The sequence below is a fragment of the Excalfactoria chinensis genome, chromosome 6, assembly GCF_039878825.1.
Source record: "Excalfactoria chinensis isolate bCotChi1 chromosome 6, bCotChi1.hap2, whole genome shotgun sequence".
NCBI lineage: Eukaryota > Metazoa > Chordata > Aves > Galliformes > Phasianidae > Excalfactoria > Excalfactoria chinensis.
In genome coordinates this window covers 9,491,853-9,511,737 of record NC_092830.1, presented here as the reverse complement: position 1 = coordinate 9,511,737, position 19,885 = coordinate 9,491,853, and the positions used below count along the sequence as shown (strand labels likewise).

The 19,885-nt window shown below is 36.8% G+C and overlaps 1 protein-coding gene across 17 annotated transcripts in view; it reads right to left on the bottom strand.

Annotated features, from left to right (window-relative positions):
• Positions 1-19,885, bottom strand: part of LOC140253758 (protein FAM13A-like) — a 212,353-nt gene that overhangs the window by 143,958 nt on the left and 48,510 nt on the right. The gene's annotated exons all lie outside the window — the stretch shown is intronic.

The window sequence follows — 19,885 nt, the reverse complement described above, 5'->3', positions numbered from 1 at the left end:
TTCTCATGGGGGATACATGATACATAAGTATCTTTAGCAGCAGACTGTGTCAGTTACTATGAAAATATGCTTACATTTCCCATGTAAATCATTATCAGAGAGGTTCTATTCTTCCATATCACAAGTGGCAATCTCAAAACTTATGTACTCCTGAATTGGACTCTCTTTGGGATTTAAAATACACTACAGTTCTATAAATGAAATGCAAACTTTGAAGACGCTAAAACAGATAATATACTAAGGGAAGACAGTCAACAGAAAGATTTTCAAGAGTCAGATTGTGAGTCACGAAGAAACATTTACAAGTTGAGTTCTCTTTCCAACCCCTTGCCCAAAAGAATTCTTTCAAGTGCTGGGAAATCGTACTACCATAACCATGAGTTTATGCCAACTACAGCATTTGTAATGACCACCCAGGAGAACACTTTCAAATGCATGATGTGTAAAATAGCATGTTGAGTGAAACATCAAAATATTTAGTGGAATAAATTCAAGTCTTCTACAAAGTTGTAGGGTACCCTCAATCACAGCATATATAATAACATGCCAAGCAAAGGTAGTCTTTTGCATCATGGTGTGAACCATGCACTCATTCACATCATGCATAACTAATGGTAGTTTTACTTAAATGAAAACATAAAGCTTTAGGAAAAAATAAAAATAAAAAAATAATAAAAAATTACCAACTAAATTTTGTTGCTTTGCAAGTACACAGAGGCAGAAGTATGGCTTTGATTTCCCTACAGTCACCATTCAAGCATTTGGTCAAAAAGGTACCACCACGTTGTTATGAAAACCCTTTACTACTGACAACACAGTGTGCCTTTCAGAAACAAAGTCCCAATCCACTCTGTCACTTAAGCTTGTTCTGAAGAACTCCAGTGAATTAAGTATATTGTTTTTTTATTTACATAATTAAGTTAATTACTGATTTTTCTCAAAGAAGTGTACTGGGCTAAGTCTGGATGTGGCAGTCCCCACAGACTCAACATTTTTAGCACACCAGCTGATCCATTCTAAAGAACAATCCACTGCCTATAAAGTAAGTTTCTAAATATGGTAAATTACTGTGTGGCCCAACAAAATGAATTTTTGTTTTCTTTACAGCTGGCCTGAGTCAAGCAGTATTCTGAAAAGAAAATAAAGCAGCGGCACAGTGCCTGTTGCAAGGGACCAGGGAAAGTGCATTCACCACACAGATATGTCTCATATACAACCATTTTAATCTTGCCTAGTGAACCAGCTTTGTACCAGAAAAGCCTTCAAATTTTGATTTGCTAGCATGTATTGATTTTCACTATCAAGATTGCTCTTAGTCAACAGAGAAGTAATTACTTTAAAGATTGTTCCAGTAATTGCTCAAGTAGCCAACCAAGAGGGAAGTAATTACTAAATTAATTCTACCATCACCAAAGAAATGAAGAACATACACAGGTTGGAACAAAGAACACAAAACATTTCTATAAGTCATATGCTTAAATTTCAAATATTTAAAAGTGCTTTAAGTTCAGTCAATTCTATCTAGAAAAAAAGAGTCTAGACAAAGTAATACTAACTTCAGAAAAATTTACACACAGCTTTCAGTGTGCCCAGATTATTTGCATTGCCAATGTGTTAAAAATATCCTTTCCTTCCATATTTCCTTTTTGGGTGTGATCACTTTGATCTCTTAACTTTATTGAATACAAGTTGGCCTGAAAGAAAGAATCAAAACCAAAATCAATTCACAGTGGTGTTCCACATGAAACTAATGTAACAACTCACAATACTTTAAAGTTTGGGTGTTTTCAATACTTTAAGGTTTGAGTGTTTTACTGCCCAAGTAACATTAGTAGTCTTTAAACAAGAAGTGTAGCTATTTTAGGTGAAGCTGATACATTTCAAGACACTCAGTAACTGAATGTCACCACACTGAGTTTCTGAAAGACTGTATTAGTGAAACAAACATAAGGCTGATCTATCTATCAGCATACCGTTTTCTTCACCTCATGAAGAAGGCCACAAAGCTCTGTGGAGCTGTCTGGGGACCAGCCACTGCTCAGGGATTGCTGGGCATCAGTAGGCAGCTGGTGAGACATTGTACTGCATGAGTTGTTGGATATATAGAGATATACCTATATATACACATATCATATTATGCATTTTCATTTCCATTTCATTTTCTGTCTTAGTCAACACTTTTTATCTCAACGTACAAGTTCTACTTCATTTCCAGTTCTCTCCCTCATCCCACTTCGGGGGATGAGTGAACGTCTGTGTGGTGCTGTGCTACTTGCCATGCTAAACCACAACCTTGTTCGAAGATTTATTTTTTCAAATTAAAAAAAAATAAAATAAAAAAATCCTTAAGGAGCCTATGTTGATTTAAAACATAGCTTCACCATCTGCAGAGTCTTAAATCCTTTCTTCATTATAACATACCTGTAGATAAAATACTTCAAAACCAAACATCTGCTTTCTTCCAAGCACATCTATCAAGAAAACCAGAGTTGTATTTTTAGGGATTATATCTTTATATCTAATTGCCTAGTTCGTGCACCCACGACATTTGCTTTTGACTGGGCTTTCATAGAGCAATCTAACACCAGAAATGTTAGCCTCTGCAAAATGTAAATCAGTCCTTGAGCATGTCAGAAAATCTTGTAGATATAATGGTGTATGATTAACAGCAAAGAACTTCATCCGCTTCTAAGGAATACATGATGAGGGGGAAAGAAGGGGAATATTGGTAAAAACTTGGTAGAGGACTCTTGCAGATCATTTCTGTGTCCTCTTTGAATTCATTTCATTGACCACTAAAATTCTAAAGCCCAGGATTATTATAGCCTGGAAGTTTCAAAAAGCTCCAACCAGACTGGAGCTCTACTAAAAGGCAGCATGGGCTCTCTAACAAGATATGATGAGAAATCACATGCTAGGACAGGGAAATCTGATACTGGCTCTTGTCCATACAAAGGAAAACTAAGAAAGAACAAATAGTAATTGCAGTTTGGGTAACCTGTGAAAATCAACCAACAAAGCCTTTCTGCCTTCATCGATTCAAGGTCACAGCAGACATAAAGTAATGAGGTCTCTTCCTCTTTAGAGCATTCCATAATTTCTTTGTGAACACAAGACAATCCTCTTCACCTCTCTTCCCTTGCATCTACCATTTAATATAATTAAAACAAGGAACACCGACTTTTCATTTTTCATCTTATTTGCTCCTTTTTGTAACTTGCTATGCACTGTTTCTATTTGTTTGGGTGAAATTATTTTCCTTCGATGCTTGCTTTTAAGGGGACTGATTACTAACCATAGCCCTTTAGGAATCACTTCAGGATTTCTCCACACCTACTTGGAAAGGGAAAAGGGATAAGTAAATTTACCCAAGGGTACCTCTATTAATGTCTAGCACAAAGCTGACAGAATGACAGAAAAAAAAAATAAATAAAAAAAAAATCATCAGGAATACAGAGAAATACTATTCAGAGCACTGCTCTGAATGACAGAAGTCTTTTTAAAGATCTCCCTTTCCTCCTCTTGACTTTCCTCTTTATTTTTAAAATATTAAATTAAACATAGCAACCTCATCAGAGCAACCTGTAGTGATCAGCTGCCCTTCTTACTGTCAGGTCTTTGACAAATTTCTCTGCTGCTGAGAAATGTTTTTCAAGCAGCAACCTGGTCACCTGGCTAAGATTTTCACCTGCACCAAAAATCACTGCCTGATTGATCTCCTTTGTGATGTACTCAAGGGCATTGGCATGCAAGTCTGAAAAGCTTTGAAGGCATTAGGGTCTGTGAAGAGAGAATGCTGACTAAAGGCATAGTTCTACTTTGCAACTAGCTGCAAATTGTTGTCTTCTCCCTAGCAATATCTTGAAAAGAAAGAAAAGCCACTAAAGGTAGTGTTCCATCTAACCTTTAGGTGGTGATTTCAATCTCTGGTTATATATCCAAATCAATCAATCAACAGAGATTACAGAAATGATAAGCAACTATAAACAGGCTCCTTATCATTGTTAGCCTCTGTCACATAGTAACAGTACAAAAGAAATAACACATCTTCTTGAGAGGCTGTACAACTACAATGCAAATTATGACTTTCTATGCAGGAAGGTCCGTCAGAGGAATCTGGACAGGCTAGATCAGTGGTCTGAAGCTAATGGGATGAAGTTCAACAAGATCAAATGCTGGGTCCTGAACTTTGGTCACAGCAACCCCAGGCAATGCTACAGACTTGGGACAGAGTGTCTAGAAGACTGTGTAGAAGAAATGAACCTGGTATACTGGTCAATGCTCAGCTAAACATGAGCCAGCAGTGTGCCCACGTAGCCAACAGTGCTAATGGCACCAAGGCTCATATCAGATATAGTTGCCAGAAGAAGAAGGAAGGTGATCGTCCCTGTGTACTCAGCTCTGGTGAGGCTGCACCTCAAGTACTGCACTGTGTTTTGGGCTCCTCACTACCAGAAAGACATTAAGAACCCAGAAACTGTCCAGACAAGGGCAACAAACCTGGTGAGGGATCTGGAGCACACGTCTTAAGAGGAACAGCTGAGGGAACACAAACTGTTCAGTCTTGAGAAGAGGAGGCTCAGGGAGACCTTACTGCCTTCTACAAGTACCTGAAAGGATGTTGTGGTGAGGTGGCAGCTGGTCTCTTCTCTCAGGTAGCAGTGACAGAGCAAGTATGTATTGGCATGTATTTGAGATCTGCTTGAGAACATTTGGATGGCCAGATTTTGTCCAAAGTGAGTAAAACACAGCTCTGTCTCTCCCTGAACAAGGCTGTTCTACTAGTACTTTAACATGTCTGAAATCATGATCTGCTTTCCTGTCATTCCACTGGCAAAAGCTCTATTAGGTTATGTAACAACAAATACAAACACTATTGCACAAGTGTCACTGTTATTCCCCAACAAATAAAGCTTTTCAACATTAACAAGGAGATTTCTATGTTACATGTAGATATAACCATTATTCTTGAAGGCAGTCATCTATTTTTATCTTTTGTTTTCTACTATAGCAATTTTAGACTATCTGGCATTTCAGCAACCCTATCAGTTCACAGAAGTGCCTGATTCATTAATGTGTTCATCTCAATCTTAAAATTCTAGGGCAATTAAATAGGAATCGGTGTTTCTCCAGAGAGGCTTCTCCATCTAAAAATAAAATAGAAGTTAGACAGTGACTGGCATTATTTATTACAACAGTTCTACTGGAATGATAATACAGCAGCTTTCACATGCAAATATACATACATTTAAATGATTTAGTAAGGATTAAAGTAAGGCGCTTAATACATTTCTTTGCTTGTGCTCAATCTTTTCATTCACTTAAGAATCTTATTAAAAATGCCTCTCAAAGTAATTCTTCTGGACTGTGAAAAAATGTCAGTAAACCACAAGGAGAATATTTTTGTCTGAAAGAAGAGATGCTACATAGGAAAAAAAAAAATAGCAAGCCAAAAATATTTCAGTAGCTCCTTACAAGTCAGGATTCAACAATACACTTACACCATCTAAAGAGGTAACAAATAGGTATGTTTAAAAATATACGTGTCACTGAAATACTAAAACATTCAACAGGAAATAGGATCATAGCTGTAAGATTTATCATGTTAAGGTTCACCTCAGATTTTAATAACTACACCTTTCAGCACCCTTAAAACAAAGATCCAGTAAAACAGGCAAGATCCAACTCCGGCTTGTCTTTGCAAATGCAATAATAATTGTTCCTTTCCAGGATCAAACAAAAATAAGATCATGTACAAAAACTTACATTTCTGTTTTCAATGCAGTATTTTCTCACAGTCACAAGTTTATGCTGTTTAGTAACAGCAGCACAAAGCTGCACAGTAAATCTGAATTGCAGATGTTTCACTCTGTTGCAATGTGGAAAAGAAAAAAACATTCCAATGAAGACCAACCAGCTCTGCATGAAACTGTTAACTGAGGAGTGGTTCCTCAAAATCCCACTGTGCTGTTTAATAGTCAGGGCTGCTTATCTGCTGCATTAGCACATTTACTTCAGAAACATGAAGCTGATATGATCCACTATAACAAACAGAGAATATGCAAAGTAGTAGAAAAAAGGTTCTCCTTATCCCTAAAAATGTTATAAAGAACAATAGATGGAGCAGCTACATAATTAACAAATATATCATACTTTAACTCTTAAGTACCAGGACACAACAACCAACAAATATTACTAAACTAAACACTCCATCTCTTTGGCCTCTTTGGAACAATAAGTATCATCTCTTGACCCTCAAATGTGATTGATTTGAAAATGTGGAGGCAAGAGTCAGAATCCACATCTATTCCCTGAAAAGGCAACATCAGTAGGAGAGAATTCAATGTGAGTCATCTTTGCATGAAAAATATTAGTGCTATACAATAGATATATTAGCCTCACCCCTTCACTATTTCTCTCTGTTCACTTTTACAAAAAAAAATTTATAGGTTAGAATTCCCTCTTCTTGCTGTGAGTATCTTCTGCAGATCTTGAAACCTGTTACAATTAAACATTAGGTTCTTGAAGGCACAATAGTCAGTATCCTAACTACATAGATTACTTCCAAAGTAATGTCTCCTATTTACTTCCATGAAAACAGATACAAAAAGCATAACAGCACTATTTGACATAGGAAGTTCACTACAAAACACTATTTCTCACCAAAGTCATCACTATACATTTTCACCTGTGATCAACAAGAGCCTACATGCTGCAACCATAAACATCTGCAAAACAGCAGCAGTGACTACACATTTCACAGCTGCTGCGATGGCAATGTTGCTGAAGCACACCAGCCACTACCTCACTGTGCCAATATCCACGGTTTGGTCTCCATAAGTATTCACCAAGTGTCTATTCATGTCAATGGGCGCCATTTTTTCTACACGGAGTAGTTCAATTTTACAATTTTGCTTCATACACACATGTATGTCAGACACCATTTTGTCAGAGTGCCCCTTTGCTGCCACCTGTTGCATTGCAAAAAAAAAAAAAAAAAAAAAAAAAAAAAAAAAAAAAAAAAGTAATTGAACATCAGTGGGAAAGTTCAACCTCTACCACAACCTTCACTAGTATGCATGATCAATTATAGTTTCCATGGAAATAAATAGGAGCCATTACTTTTGGAGTGGCCTCTGTGTACATGGCCCAAGACATACCTGTTCACTCAGTGCAACTCAGGTGAACCAAAAGGTCAGAAGCCTGTGGGCTAGGTGATCCAAATGCAATGTATGTTTGAAACCCCAGAACAAAGAGTTGAAACACACTTCACAAAGGTCTGAACTGCAAGAAAATTTTCTTTCAGAAATCTCTCTAACTATACTATTACCAGCAGATTACAGAGATTTTATTTATGGTTTGCATTAAAACAGAGCATCACGATTTTGCTGCTCTGCTGACAATCAAGAGACACGCTCTAAATTGATTCCAAGTGTTTATCAATACCAAGTCATGTAGAACAGCATGTTCGCATGCCTCTATAGTCATAAGCTATTGTTCTTTCTGATTATTCAGAGTATATCATTTCACATCCATCCGTCCATCAAAATTAACAACCTCATGCAGAGATGTGGGCAAGTGAAAGCATGGCTGGAAGGCTGCTCAGAAACAAAAGATCTGGGGAAGCAATTGTCCCCCTGTACTCTGCACTGATGAGTCTGCACTCAAACACTGTGTTCAGTTCAAGCCCCTCAAAACAAGAATGGTTGCTAGAATGCAGTCAAAGAAAAGTAATGAAACAGAGTGAAGGGACAAGACCTGTGAGAAACAGCCGAGGAAACTGAGGTTGTTTAGTCTAGAGAAAAAGCTGAATGAAGACCTCATCAGTCCCTACAGCTACCTGTAATAAGGTTGCAGCAAGGAGATGTTGGTCTCTTTTCTCAGGTGACGATTGATAAGATAGAAGTAATTGGTCTCAAGATGTGCCGGGGGGCTTAGATTATCAGGAAGAATCTCTTCATGGAGAGGGCAGTTTAGGCATTAGCATACATTTCCCAGGGAAGTTATGGAGTCACTATCCCAGGAGCTATTTATGGATGGATGTGGCATTAAGGGACACAGTTTTGTAATGGGACTGGCAAATCAGATGGGCAGTTGGACATGGTGACGTCAGAGCTCTTCCCCAGTCTAGATAATTCTATGATTCTACTATTTGTCCAAAAATGAAAACATAGTGTAGCAGAAGTAAGAAAAAAAAAGTCAGGATTTTGGACGTCAGTATTTAAATAAGAGCCAATTTCATTTATTTTAAGAGTGCCTTATTTGGGTGCTATGAAATTTAAATAAGCTCAACAGGTTTTTAAGAGCACAGGTGAAGACTTTATGCACCTTAAATAATAATTTTCAGTGGGTGTAACTGATTTGTATCAGTTATAGTCATAGACACCATCGTCTATACCTACAAAGACTCTACTTTTACAGCCATGTTCAGTATTATTTTCCCCTTCTTTCAGAGAAACTTCCTAGTATGAAAAGCTGATGATATCCAATTAATTTTGAAAAATAAATGCAGCCTATTAGAATCATACATGACGACAGCCTGTCAGAAAATAAAGACACCAAGGTATTGCGTGATGATGCAATGACTTGACAGAAAAACAAATGTTTTCATGCATCTCAATTTATCTGCTTTAGCCTGAAGGACAAAAAGAGGATTTGGGGATCCCCTGTTACCCTTTTCTGGAGGCACAGATTTTGCAAAAGCCCTTCGCCCCACTAGTCATGGAACTGGGCTGAACCAGCCTGTAAACCATTGACAGTCCTGATACAAATAGTTGATATAACTTACAGGATCCTTATGTCATGTTGCTGGGGGGAGGAAGTCAACCATTTCTGTAACAGTCCACTTAAAAGAGGAGCTTCACTTCCCCCACACATAATAGAAAGCTGCCTGACCAAGGTATGCAGAAGAGCTGAGATTGAAGGCTGAGTGTTGCATTGCCTGCATGTAAGGGATGTCGTCAAATGCATGGAATTGGAAAAATAGGTAAGTAACAAAATCCAGTTCATAATGATGTGCATTAAATTCAAAACCTGTTTTCACCTTTTCTCAAAGGAGGACAGTAGTTGCTTAGTACTCATGTACCACACAAGCAATATTAAAGTAAGTAATAAGTGTGTTCGCTGTTTTGGTTTTTTTTGTTGTTGTTGTTGCTTTTTTCTTCCAAATAATCTGTTTTAAATATGAAAAACTATTAAATATGAAGCGTTTCTAATCTGGAATATAGTGCAGTCAATATTCACTCTGAGTTGTTAGGATTTCTTATTCTTTTTACTGTAGCTTGATCATAAAACCTAAAAAACAATTATTTAGACAAGATGTCAGTTCTGACATGACAGAGAAAGTTATTCTATATGCCAAGTGCTAACATACCCACGGAGCTAAGGAGTAAGCAACAGCAGAGCTTGAGGCAGCACAGTTAGGCTGGCACCTTGGTGTGCAAATACAGACAATCTTCACACTACATCTCAATGGTCTTAGCAACTAGTGTCAGCACAGCGCTAGCCAGAGAAATCCTGCATGCCAGCTCTCTGCTCAGCCTAGATTCAGCCAGTTCATCACCTCATGTTCACATTTAATTATGTTTACCCAGACCAACTCTTCAAATAAATGCCTCTCCCAAATACAAAACCTATACCTCTACCAGCAGTGTCCTCAGCATGGGATTTGTGTACATTCACTCTTTTCCTGCAGAATTTCCTGAATTATTCTTCAAGTACAACTACTTGTAGAATGCATCTGAAATGTGCTCACAGTGAATCTCCTAATCTTCCCCTAACAAAACTGAGCTTTGAAGAGGATTCCCTTTCCCTACTGAGGTAATGATACAACATTCCCACTCTATTTACATAGAACAGACTTCCTGAGCTGTCTTTAACTTTATTTTCCAGAATGGCAATTAAAAAGGCGAGAAATTATAATACAAAGTTTTGAATCCCTATACTATTACATGTTTGCATTTTAAAGAAAAAATAATCAGTAACCAAGAATAAAAAAAAAACCAAAAGCATATTCCAGCTTGAGGGACACCATGTTTTTATACCATATGAACCTTGAGAAGGCAAAGTTAACACTTAAGTGGAAAGCTGAAGAGCATGCCAGAATTTCTCTCTTTCTAGCTACAGTCCATCCTCAACCTAATCAACTTTTTTTATTAGTTTATCAAAAATAGCTAATCCTTGACAAAATGCATCTTTTCCAAGACTAATTTTAAAACAAAAATTGCCAGAAAATAGGCCACCAACTCTACATAATTAAATAGACCTTTCCACTAGAAAAGATGAAAGTGTTGCAAGTTCTTAAATATTTCACATTTTGTACTTGAATTAACTTAGAAATTTAATTTCCTTTTTCCTATTTCCTTTTGGCTACAAACATGAATATATAAGTAATCAAATACTTTATTGCATAAGTTCTGCCTGTTTTCTTTTCCAGAAAAGGAAAAAAAAAACATTATTTTGAACAACTGTTTATGTTAGAAAAACAGGTAAAATTCATAGGTCTTTTTCAGACCAAATCATTTCTTTCAACATGAAAACTCTTCTGAACTACCTATTCCACAAGCAATCTTGTCCATACTTTCTACCATTTAGTCCAAATCCAAGTATTGACTTATAAACTGAAATCCATTCTGGTTTTTAATTCTAGTAAATAAACACAGAAGTCACAGAACTGTTTGAGTTGGAAGAGACCTCTAGAGATTACCTTGTCCAATCCTCCTGCAAAAACAGGATCCCTACAGCAGGTAGCACAAGTAGGTGTGCAGGCAGGTCTTGAATACCTGCACAGTAGCCCCAAAAGCCTCCTCAGGCAGCCTGTTCCAGTGCTCTGCCATCTGATAGTGAAGAAGCTATTCCTTGTATGAAACCTTCTGTGTTCTAGTTTCTACCTGTTGTCCCTTGTTCTATTGTTGCTTGCTACCAACAATAGTCCACTCTCACCAATTTGACTCCTGCACTTTAAATGTTTAAAAACAGTTACAAAATCCCCTCTCAGCCTTCTCCAGGCTGAACAGTCCCATGTCTCTCAGCCTTTCCTCATACAGCAGATACTCTACATAAAGCAAGTAAATAAGCACTTCCAAATACACTTGGGGAGTATTTCAGAGGAAGTTCAGAATGTCTAAAGATCTTTTCTGCTATTCAAAACAACAGTAACAGGAGGAACCCCCCCCCCCCACACACACACCCCCAAGGCTGTGATTCATCTCATTTTGGTCAAATACACAGCCCTCAGAAAATGCCTTCATTGATGAGGATTAGTTCAAAACTGATAATTAGCTCACACCTGAAGATAGATCTGAGACTACTAGAAAGCTCAAGAAATTCATGTAGGCACTCTGAAAATTTGTAAAGAAGTCTCAGCAACACAAAAATCATTGAGTTAGTCTTGAATATTCTATTGTACTGCAAAAGCATTTATAGGGAATTGATTATATTAGCTTTGTAACGCTTCCTGAAGTGAGGTTATAAATACAATATTGTTAAAAGTACTAATAAACCTAGCACAGCACTAGCTCTGAAATTTATTACTGGTAAATTTTTTATAGCTTGTGTAAATTACTTTACTTTCAGTATATACAACATTCCCTGCAAGAGGAAGCTGATTCATTAAGACAAGATTCAATACCGATGTGTAAGCAGTTAGGAACTTTTCCAACCAAAGAACTGAGTTAACCATATGGGATTTTCTAATTGGAAACAGACAGCAATATCTTTTCTGTTGGGTTAGGGGTTCTTTCTTTTGCGTATTTGATCAATAAAGTTTCTCCTTAAAGCAAAAAGCTATTTCAAAGCTAAATTCCACTTCAATACTTGAAATATGAAAGAAGGCTTGGCAGGAACTTCAGCAAAGTAGAAAAAAATATCTTCAAAATAAGATTTTTAAAACATTTATGGACTAGAATATATGCAATTTCTATCACAAATGCCCAATATTAACATTCTGGGGCAGCTAACTGGCTGAGTAACTGAACTGCTTCTACAATAAACCAGAAGTGTCACCTCAACCCTAAGAAATAATGAGGGACTCATCTGCCTATAGGTAGACTGCATCTACCTATACCATAAGCAACCACCACCCAAGCAACTTCCTACATCTGTTAACAGCCAGAAGCTTCTAGTACTGCCAGCTGAAACTTGATGATCAGTACTACATAGCAAAGTTTGAGAACTTATGCTTCAGAACTATAATTTAGCTATGTTAAGCAACTCTGCCTGTTTCCATATAAAAATATACTCTAGAAAATACCATGTTAAACATCAGTTGAAAGATAGAAAGGTAGTATATAATTAAAGCTTAACAGACACTGAAATGTTTCTTTGCAAGAGTCTGAATAATCTGCATCATATGTGACAACAAGTTTTATTTCTGAACTTGAAAATTACATGGGTTTCATCTGAGGGAAGTGGGACCAGTTACTTTCTCTGCTCAATAACAGTGAACTGTTATGTCTTGGATATGAAAAGCATTAATAAGCAGTGAGTTACATGGCTATGTCTTCACCAGCCCAGCACAGTTTACAGAAGCTTTTTGACAGAACTAAAACATGGATGCCACACCACAGGGCTACACATATAACTATGCACTTTTCTCTCTCCACTAGCATTAGGGTTCAGCTGACAAATGGTGTTCTGGAAAGGCCAGAGGTTTCAACCAGTCACCATAATTTACTGCTTTGGAAGTAGATTATTTTTCAGCTACACAAATTTGTTCTGAAGTCAAGGACTGTTCACAGAAAGATAAAATCTAACAGAGCAAGGAATGAACAGAGAGAACAGAGATCACCACATTAAAAAACTTAGTGTAGAAGTTGTACTGAAGAAGATCAAGTCAAAATTTTGACATTCCTGACTGTAGCATGAGATGGTATGTGATCTTGCTCAATACACTGGGTCTATATCGAAGACAACAGTCTCCCTTTCCCATGCTTGAACTTTAAATACATCTGATTTGCAAGTCCTGTGTGTCAAACTAGGAATGAAACATCCTGATCAGAATACCACAGATAAGAAAGTCACAGAATAAGCAACAGCACAATCTGGCAGTGTTTTTTCATATATGTACACCAAAAGAGTTGGACAAATGTTTACATACATTATAGTGAAGCAGCACACTTCAGAAATGAATTTTACAGATCCAATTCTAAATAAAGATTTCTTTTTTGGGGAATTGGTAGCACTTACAACTTACCTGCCCTCAAGAACAAAGGGAATACATTAGAACAAACTGAAGCTTGCAACATTCAAATATTTTTCTTAGTATTTGTAAACAGTAGAAAGAGAACCACAATTTCCCTTCCTAGATACTCATCTGGTTACCTGGTAATCCTTCTCTTTTTTATTTTTAATTGTGCGCACCAAAATCTTTTATCTTAGCTTCTAATAATGTAGTAGAGTCACAATTCTATATTGCCACACAACAAGCACCATCAAAAAAATCAAGCTGTTTATACAAAGTCATTCATTTTTATCCCTAAAATCATATTTTGCTGTCATCTGAAAAAATTTCTGTGTGACATTAAAGATAACGCAATATCACAGTAATAAGGAAATTACTTTTCTTCTTAATGCCTCATTACTGACATTGCTAGTATTGTATTTGTGCATCTGATACAAGAGGTATCTCAAGGGTAGTTTTAGGAATGTAAATGATAAAGACTTCTGCCCTCATTCACATAAACAGAAGCACACACATTTTAGTATTTATAAGCCACTGAAAGTATTCCCACATGCTATCATATTTGATTGCCTTGTGATAAATGCTAATTTTACAAACGTCCAGATCATTTCACTGATTTTACAAATATCCAGATCATTTCATTATCAACACCAGGTCAAGGTCAATGAAAGGTGGATGATGTAACTCATATTTCATTAAATGCATTAAATGCTTCCTCTATTTAATACTTCCTAAAATAATAAGGGAAATACATACTTGGAAGCTACACTGTAGTAGAAGCACTGCAATAATAGGAAGATTGATATTTAATCTTTATTTTCATACCACACTTTCCTGGTTTAAGAATAAGATCTGATTTTCCTACTCTGTATGCTACATATCATCTTATCACAAAAATTTAAGGAATGGAAAGAATTAGATACTCTCATTTTGTCCTGCTCATTTCATGTCCGCCACTGAATGTTCAAAGACAACAGACACTTCACTGTAACAGCACAGCTGTGTCTGCATGGTAACACTGCACAGACACTGTGCTGTGCAATGCTCTGGCAATGTAAAGATGACAACACTTATCCATCCCCTATACACCACCTTATGGCTCCTAGCTGATCTCTCACAAAGCAGCCTGATTTGGAACTCCATGAACAACAATAAAAATACTTCCTGATTAACAAAAAAAAAAAAAAACACCGAATAAAGATTAAAAAGATAAAAGATCTGTGTATGTGTAGCATTTGGACAGATCAGTATAGTAGGAAATGTGTTACAGCAATGTTACAACAGAGGCATGATGACAGAAGACCAGCACAATAGAAAGGTACTATAAAGGAAGGGAAGATTGCTCACCCATATCAGAAGATTCCAGATTCACAGCTTCTCTTCAAGAGTTTTGGGGTTTGTTATGCTTTGTTTTGGGGCTAGAATGGGGCCAATTAAGCCCTAAACCAAGTTCAAGTCACAACGGCCTGAATTCTTTGAAATAGTGAATTCACAAGTTTGAGTTTTTAACTGTAGCATAGAATCTGGACAGTTCTTAAACCTGTCTTTGCATTACTTTTTCTGCTCCTGTATCATTAAGTGACAAACATCTAAGAAGGCACAATCCTTCCACATCCAAAAAGGCACACGAGACCAGAGCAGAAGAACTATGATCAGTATTTCTTTTTATAACATACAAAGTATTTTATTATTTAGAGCCTTTAGTCTGTATAGCTAAAGTAAAAAAAAAAAAAAAAAAAAAAACAAAAAAAAAACCAAAAAACAAAAAAAATACGTGGGGCTGCCTAAGAATTAGTACTGCAGTTTAAAGAGGTGTTTTATTATTATTGTTTTGTCAAGTGTTCAGAAGCACAGTATTATTATAGTGCTGGTGTTTTTCATTCAGTCTGTAAGGCAGACATTCACAGAAATATTGTCATATTTCCTTTATTCTGAAAAAGGTAGGAAAGTAATATTAGGTAGCTACAGTGAGGACATGAGAAATATCTTCAAAAATAGGCATGCCAAAAATACTTGTTCCACTTTAATGTGTTTGCTTGCCTTTTTTACCCGACCAGCAAGACCCTGTCATGAGTTACAGGGGCATTTTTAGATCCTTTGAACCTTAAACACCACACAATAACAACAAACATTTCCATACACTTTAAACAAATTGCTTAATTTTGTCCTTTTTTTGATATACATTACTATTGTCTTCCTCCCCATCCCTTAGATGAACATACAGGAACTCAGAGAAGTCAAGCTCCTAACATATTCCATACTTCAAAAGCTGTTCTTCAACACATTTAAGTCGTATGCATTTTACTTCTAGAAAATCTATTTATAATTGCCTCCAAATGTTGTTTGATGCACTTGAAATATAAACCTTGTAAAGGCAGGAGAAAAGTCTTTCATATAAAAGGAGGGAAAAGGACTATTTTCATGATTCTATGACTGGGAAAACACACTAATGCTGTATGGTGCATGAACTGTGTTCTCACTATGCTTCTGAAGATCTATTCCTTGAAAAAACCACAATACAAGACATCGTGCATGCTGGATACATAACACTCTAACCAGACATCAACTTCAATACTTGTTATAACCATCCTTTTCACATCTTCCTTGCACTAAGTACTTATGACTGCATACAAAGACTATGCAGTAGGACCACCTATTATAAACCTTTATCCTGAGGTCAAGCTACCATCCCTCAGAAGGTGCAGAGCAACACATGGTTACACAGTGAGCTACAGCTAAAGCCCAGGGAAACTGGGAATTTTTAGAATGAGACTTGTGTTAGAAGATAACTGATCTGCTTCCTTGTACAAAAAGAGGCAGCATCAGCTTTACAATGTTATGGATTTCCATCAACAAAGCTATAAACACCTCCATGAAACACATTCTGTCAAACCGGCTTCCTCTGAAGTAATCACTATTCTGAAAACACTGCATTGGGATCCACCAGTGTGGAACCGCAGAGTGGTACTGAAGTGCATTTTATGCCTGAGTGTTGATGTACATTATGGAACCATCTGGCTGTCTTTGGAGAGCATGAAAAGAAATAGGTTAAGTGATTGGACAGAAGCATCAATGCAATATGCTGGAATGTTTTGCAGCTAGAAGCATTTGGTAACGTAACTATTTGATATTCAAGAGATGGAGCTTGCATACAGAAGGAATGCAGATGAACAAATGAATCAAGCTGTTAGCTTTGAATTTGTTTCCCTTTAAGGTAGAACAGCACCAAATCTCTCCAACAGCAAATACAAATGTTTATCCTAAGCTATGATATTTTATATTGAAATTCCTTATATTTACAAGCATTTTAACAATTATATTCTATTGAAGCCATGCAACTCCAGTTCATTTCTAGCAATAATTAAATCATATGGCCATGTGCCACCACAGGTCTGCACTCAGAAATAGATGTCTAAGAATCTAGAATGCTCAATTCTCTCGACTGTTTGCAACTTAAAACAATTTTTTAAATTAGTTTAACTTGATGACTTTGCATTTAATTTTTGTTGTTGTTCACATGCAACTCCATTGCAGCTACAATATTGGCTCTTACTGCAAACTGTAAATTTTGGTCACCCAAAACACCACAGAAAGCTGGTTCACAAAATCATGCATAAGGGAGAAGATGGAAGCCTTATCAGAACAGCTTGAAAACCCTTTTCTCTATGCACCAATGATACTAAAATGACTTCTAATATACTTGCAGTACATTTTCATTGGACTATTCAAAGCATTTTAAAATCCTGAATAAAAACGAATTTCTATCTTCCAATCCTCTATAAACCATCATTTTCATCAGTTGAGAATTACTCACTGCGATTGTTGGCTAATTATTTGAGTATTGATCAACTTAGACGGTTACCAGAAGCAAAACGATTTTCTCAGAAATACTAATGTTGAAGTCTTTGTTGAAGGTAGTAAACTCAAAGGTTTATAATGTAACAAACACAGGGGACGCACTCACTTTTTAATCTTGAAGCTCCCTCCCTACCTCTTACCCAGGACTTTTCAAAACAAAACGAGCAAACAAAAAACCCCATGAAGATGAGAACACATCAACAACAAAACCAGCTGTGATATGAAACAACATGAAGAGCTATGTCCTGATGTTTTTTACTGTTTATAAAACCTTCCTGCAATTTTTCTATTGAAAACCTTTGCAAACATTTAAGATAGAGTACTCTGCAAGACATAATACATTGTTAGGATGTGAAAAGGAAATAATGTTTTTGAAGGATTATAACACACTACCACTACATTTTAATTTCTCATCATCGTGTTTGTAATTTTCCACACATGGCTTCTTTAACATTAAACATTGCTATGACAGTTTATCTCAATTGAATGAATAAGTTTGTCTGTTGAGATATCTAGTAAACTCCTCTTTTTTTTGAGCAAAAGTATTATTATAATTCTTCTAAAGCCATCCTCAATGATGAACATTCGGCTCAGGCTCAAGTTAACCCCAGAGTCTTTCTTGAAGCATTACAGCAGATAGAATTAGCGACTGCAGTTATCCTTCCTCTTAAACATGCCTGAAGATGAGCAGATACAAAACTTTTACCCATGCTTTCTGTGTTCACGTGCACAGTTTCCACAGCAACAATTCCCTTACCCATCAGAGAAAATTGGGTAGGAAGAAATATTACATGTGTGGGTGGAGTAATAGATTTAAACTAGATTATTTTCTGACCTCCAAGTAACTACCTTAGGACTAGGCTCATCTTTGCTGCCACAAAGGTATAATTTTCCAAAACTCTGGACTACCAGACTCCATGTGCTTTTACTCAGTAGATTCAGCTAAATCTTCTCCCTCCTTTCATATAACATCCTGCAATCAGGCAACTTTGTCAAAAACCTACATAACATTTTTTGTAGCATGAGCAAAGCATTCTCACCTACACATAGATTGATTTATTTTTTTTTCTTTTTCCTCCCCAAGGTAAAGTATTGACTGCAGTTGTCTCTTTTCCTCAGGATGCCACAGAAATGTCAGAAGACCACAGAGACTGTCACAAGCCTGTCAAGTTGCTGTGTGGCCTTTTCTCACACTGGCATTACCAACATTGCTCAAATATTTCCTCGACAGCAGCTCACACTGAACTACACAATTTCCTCTATCCTATATTGCACCTCACTGCCAAATAATAAAACAAATATTCATGCTGTAAACTACGTGAGTGCCAAAATTTCTTGATCATGAAAATAGCTCCATGTGTATTTTGAGATCTTCTACTGAGCAGGGCATACAATAAAAGCATGTGCTTGCAGGGAGTAAGTTGCAAAAAGGATGGTGTGTTGTAAACAACACGGTAACTGAAACATAAATGTGTGTTTATTTTGAGCTTGAAGAGGGTAGATTTAGTTTGGATAAAAGGAAAAAGTCTTATACAGTGAGAGTGGTGAAGCACTGTAACAGGATTTCCAAAGACGTGGTTGATGCCCCGTCCTTGGAAACTTTCAAGGTGAGGCTGGATCAGGCCCTGGGCAACCTGATCTAGCTGTGGTGTGCCCGTTCATTGCAGGGGAGTTGGACCAGATGACCTTTGAAGGTCCCTTCTGACTCTAAGGATTATATGATTCTATGATTTATTGACAGGAGTATAAGTGCTCAATGCTATAGTATTACCCAAAGGTAACCGTACTGTGTGAGAGAAATAAGCCTCAAACATTCACATGACAAATACACTAAGACATCTCCAATAACCTGTGTCCTGGTCGATTTTAATATTGAACATGTCAAGGACCACTACCACTACCAAATTAATTCTCTATAGAAACTGGAATCTTAGAGGAAAAAGAGACGTTCAGCTAATAAAAATTCTACAAACAAGCAACAGAAGTATCACAGTCACAATTCTTTTTCAACTTGGACCAAGCAGAGGATGAGCTTTTATTTCTCCTGTATGAATCATCTATATATGTACATCACAAAGGTAGCAGGTAATAGCTGGCATGTGCTTCCTGACTCAATGGTCATTTTACCACATTGCTCATTGTCCTAAACAAGTATTACACACTGTGAGAGGTGGCTGGTAAACCATTATTTTACCCATATAATATCAGACCTGTAGATACTGGAGAAAAATAAAATCATTCCTGCCAATACTATTAATGATCAATGGAAAGGGGCATCAGAGGACAGTTGTGAGAAAGCAAAATGTAGGCTACTGTTCCAGAAGAAGGAAATCCCCAAAACATCCAAGCCAGTTCCTAACTACACTGTCCTTGCAGTGTTGTTCACAATAAAGCAAACTATTCAGGTGTGGATTTCTGTGTATCTCCACTGATCAATTTAAACACTGTTGACAGTTGAAAAGTAGTGCTTTGCTTGCAGCAAGACCACTTGTCCTTAACCACTCAGGGCTTAACGCAAGCATTCTGAACTGGTTGTTTTCCCACTTCAGTGACCAAGAATCCTTTTTATTTGTTTCCCTAAACATTTGCAGTATGTTCCTGTAATCAGAAAGTAAGGGATATCACAAAAGAGGAGGAAAATGATACCAACTACTAATCAAAAGGTAAAGCTGGAGCTGTGGGTAAAAATAAAGCTTCCTGTTTCATTTTTAAACTTTTTGATATAATTGAAAAAAATCCTTTTTCAGATGAGAAATATTCAATTTATATTGTTGATTCTTAAAACAACCGCACTCGAATTGGCATTTACACTCAAGTGACTCATTGATACTTAGCTACACAATGACA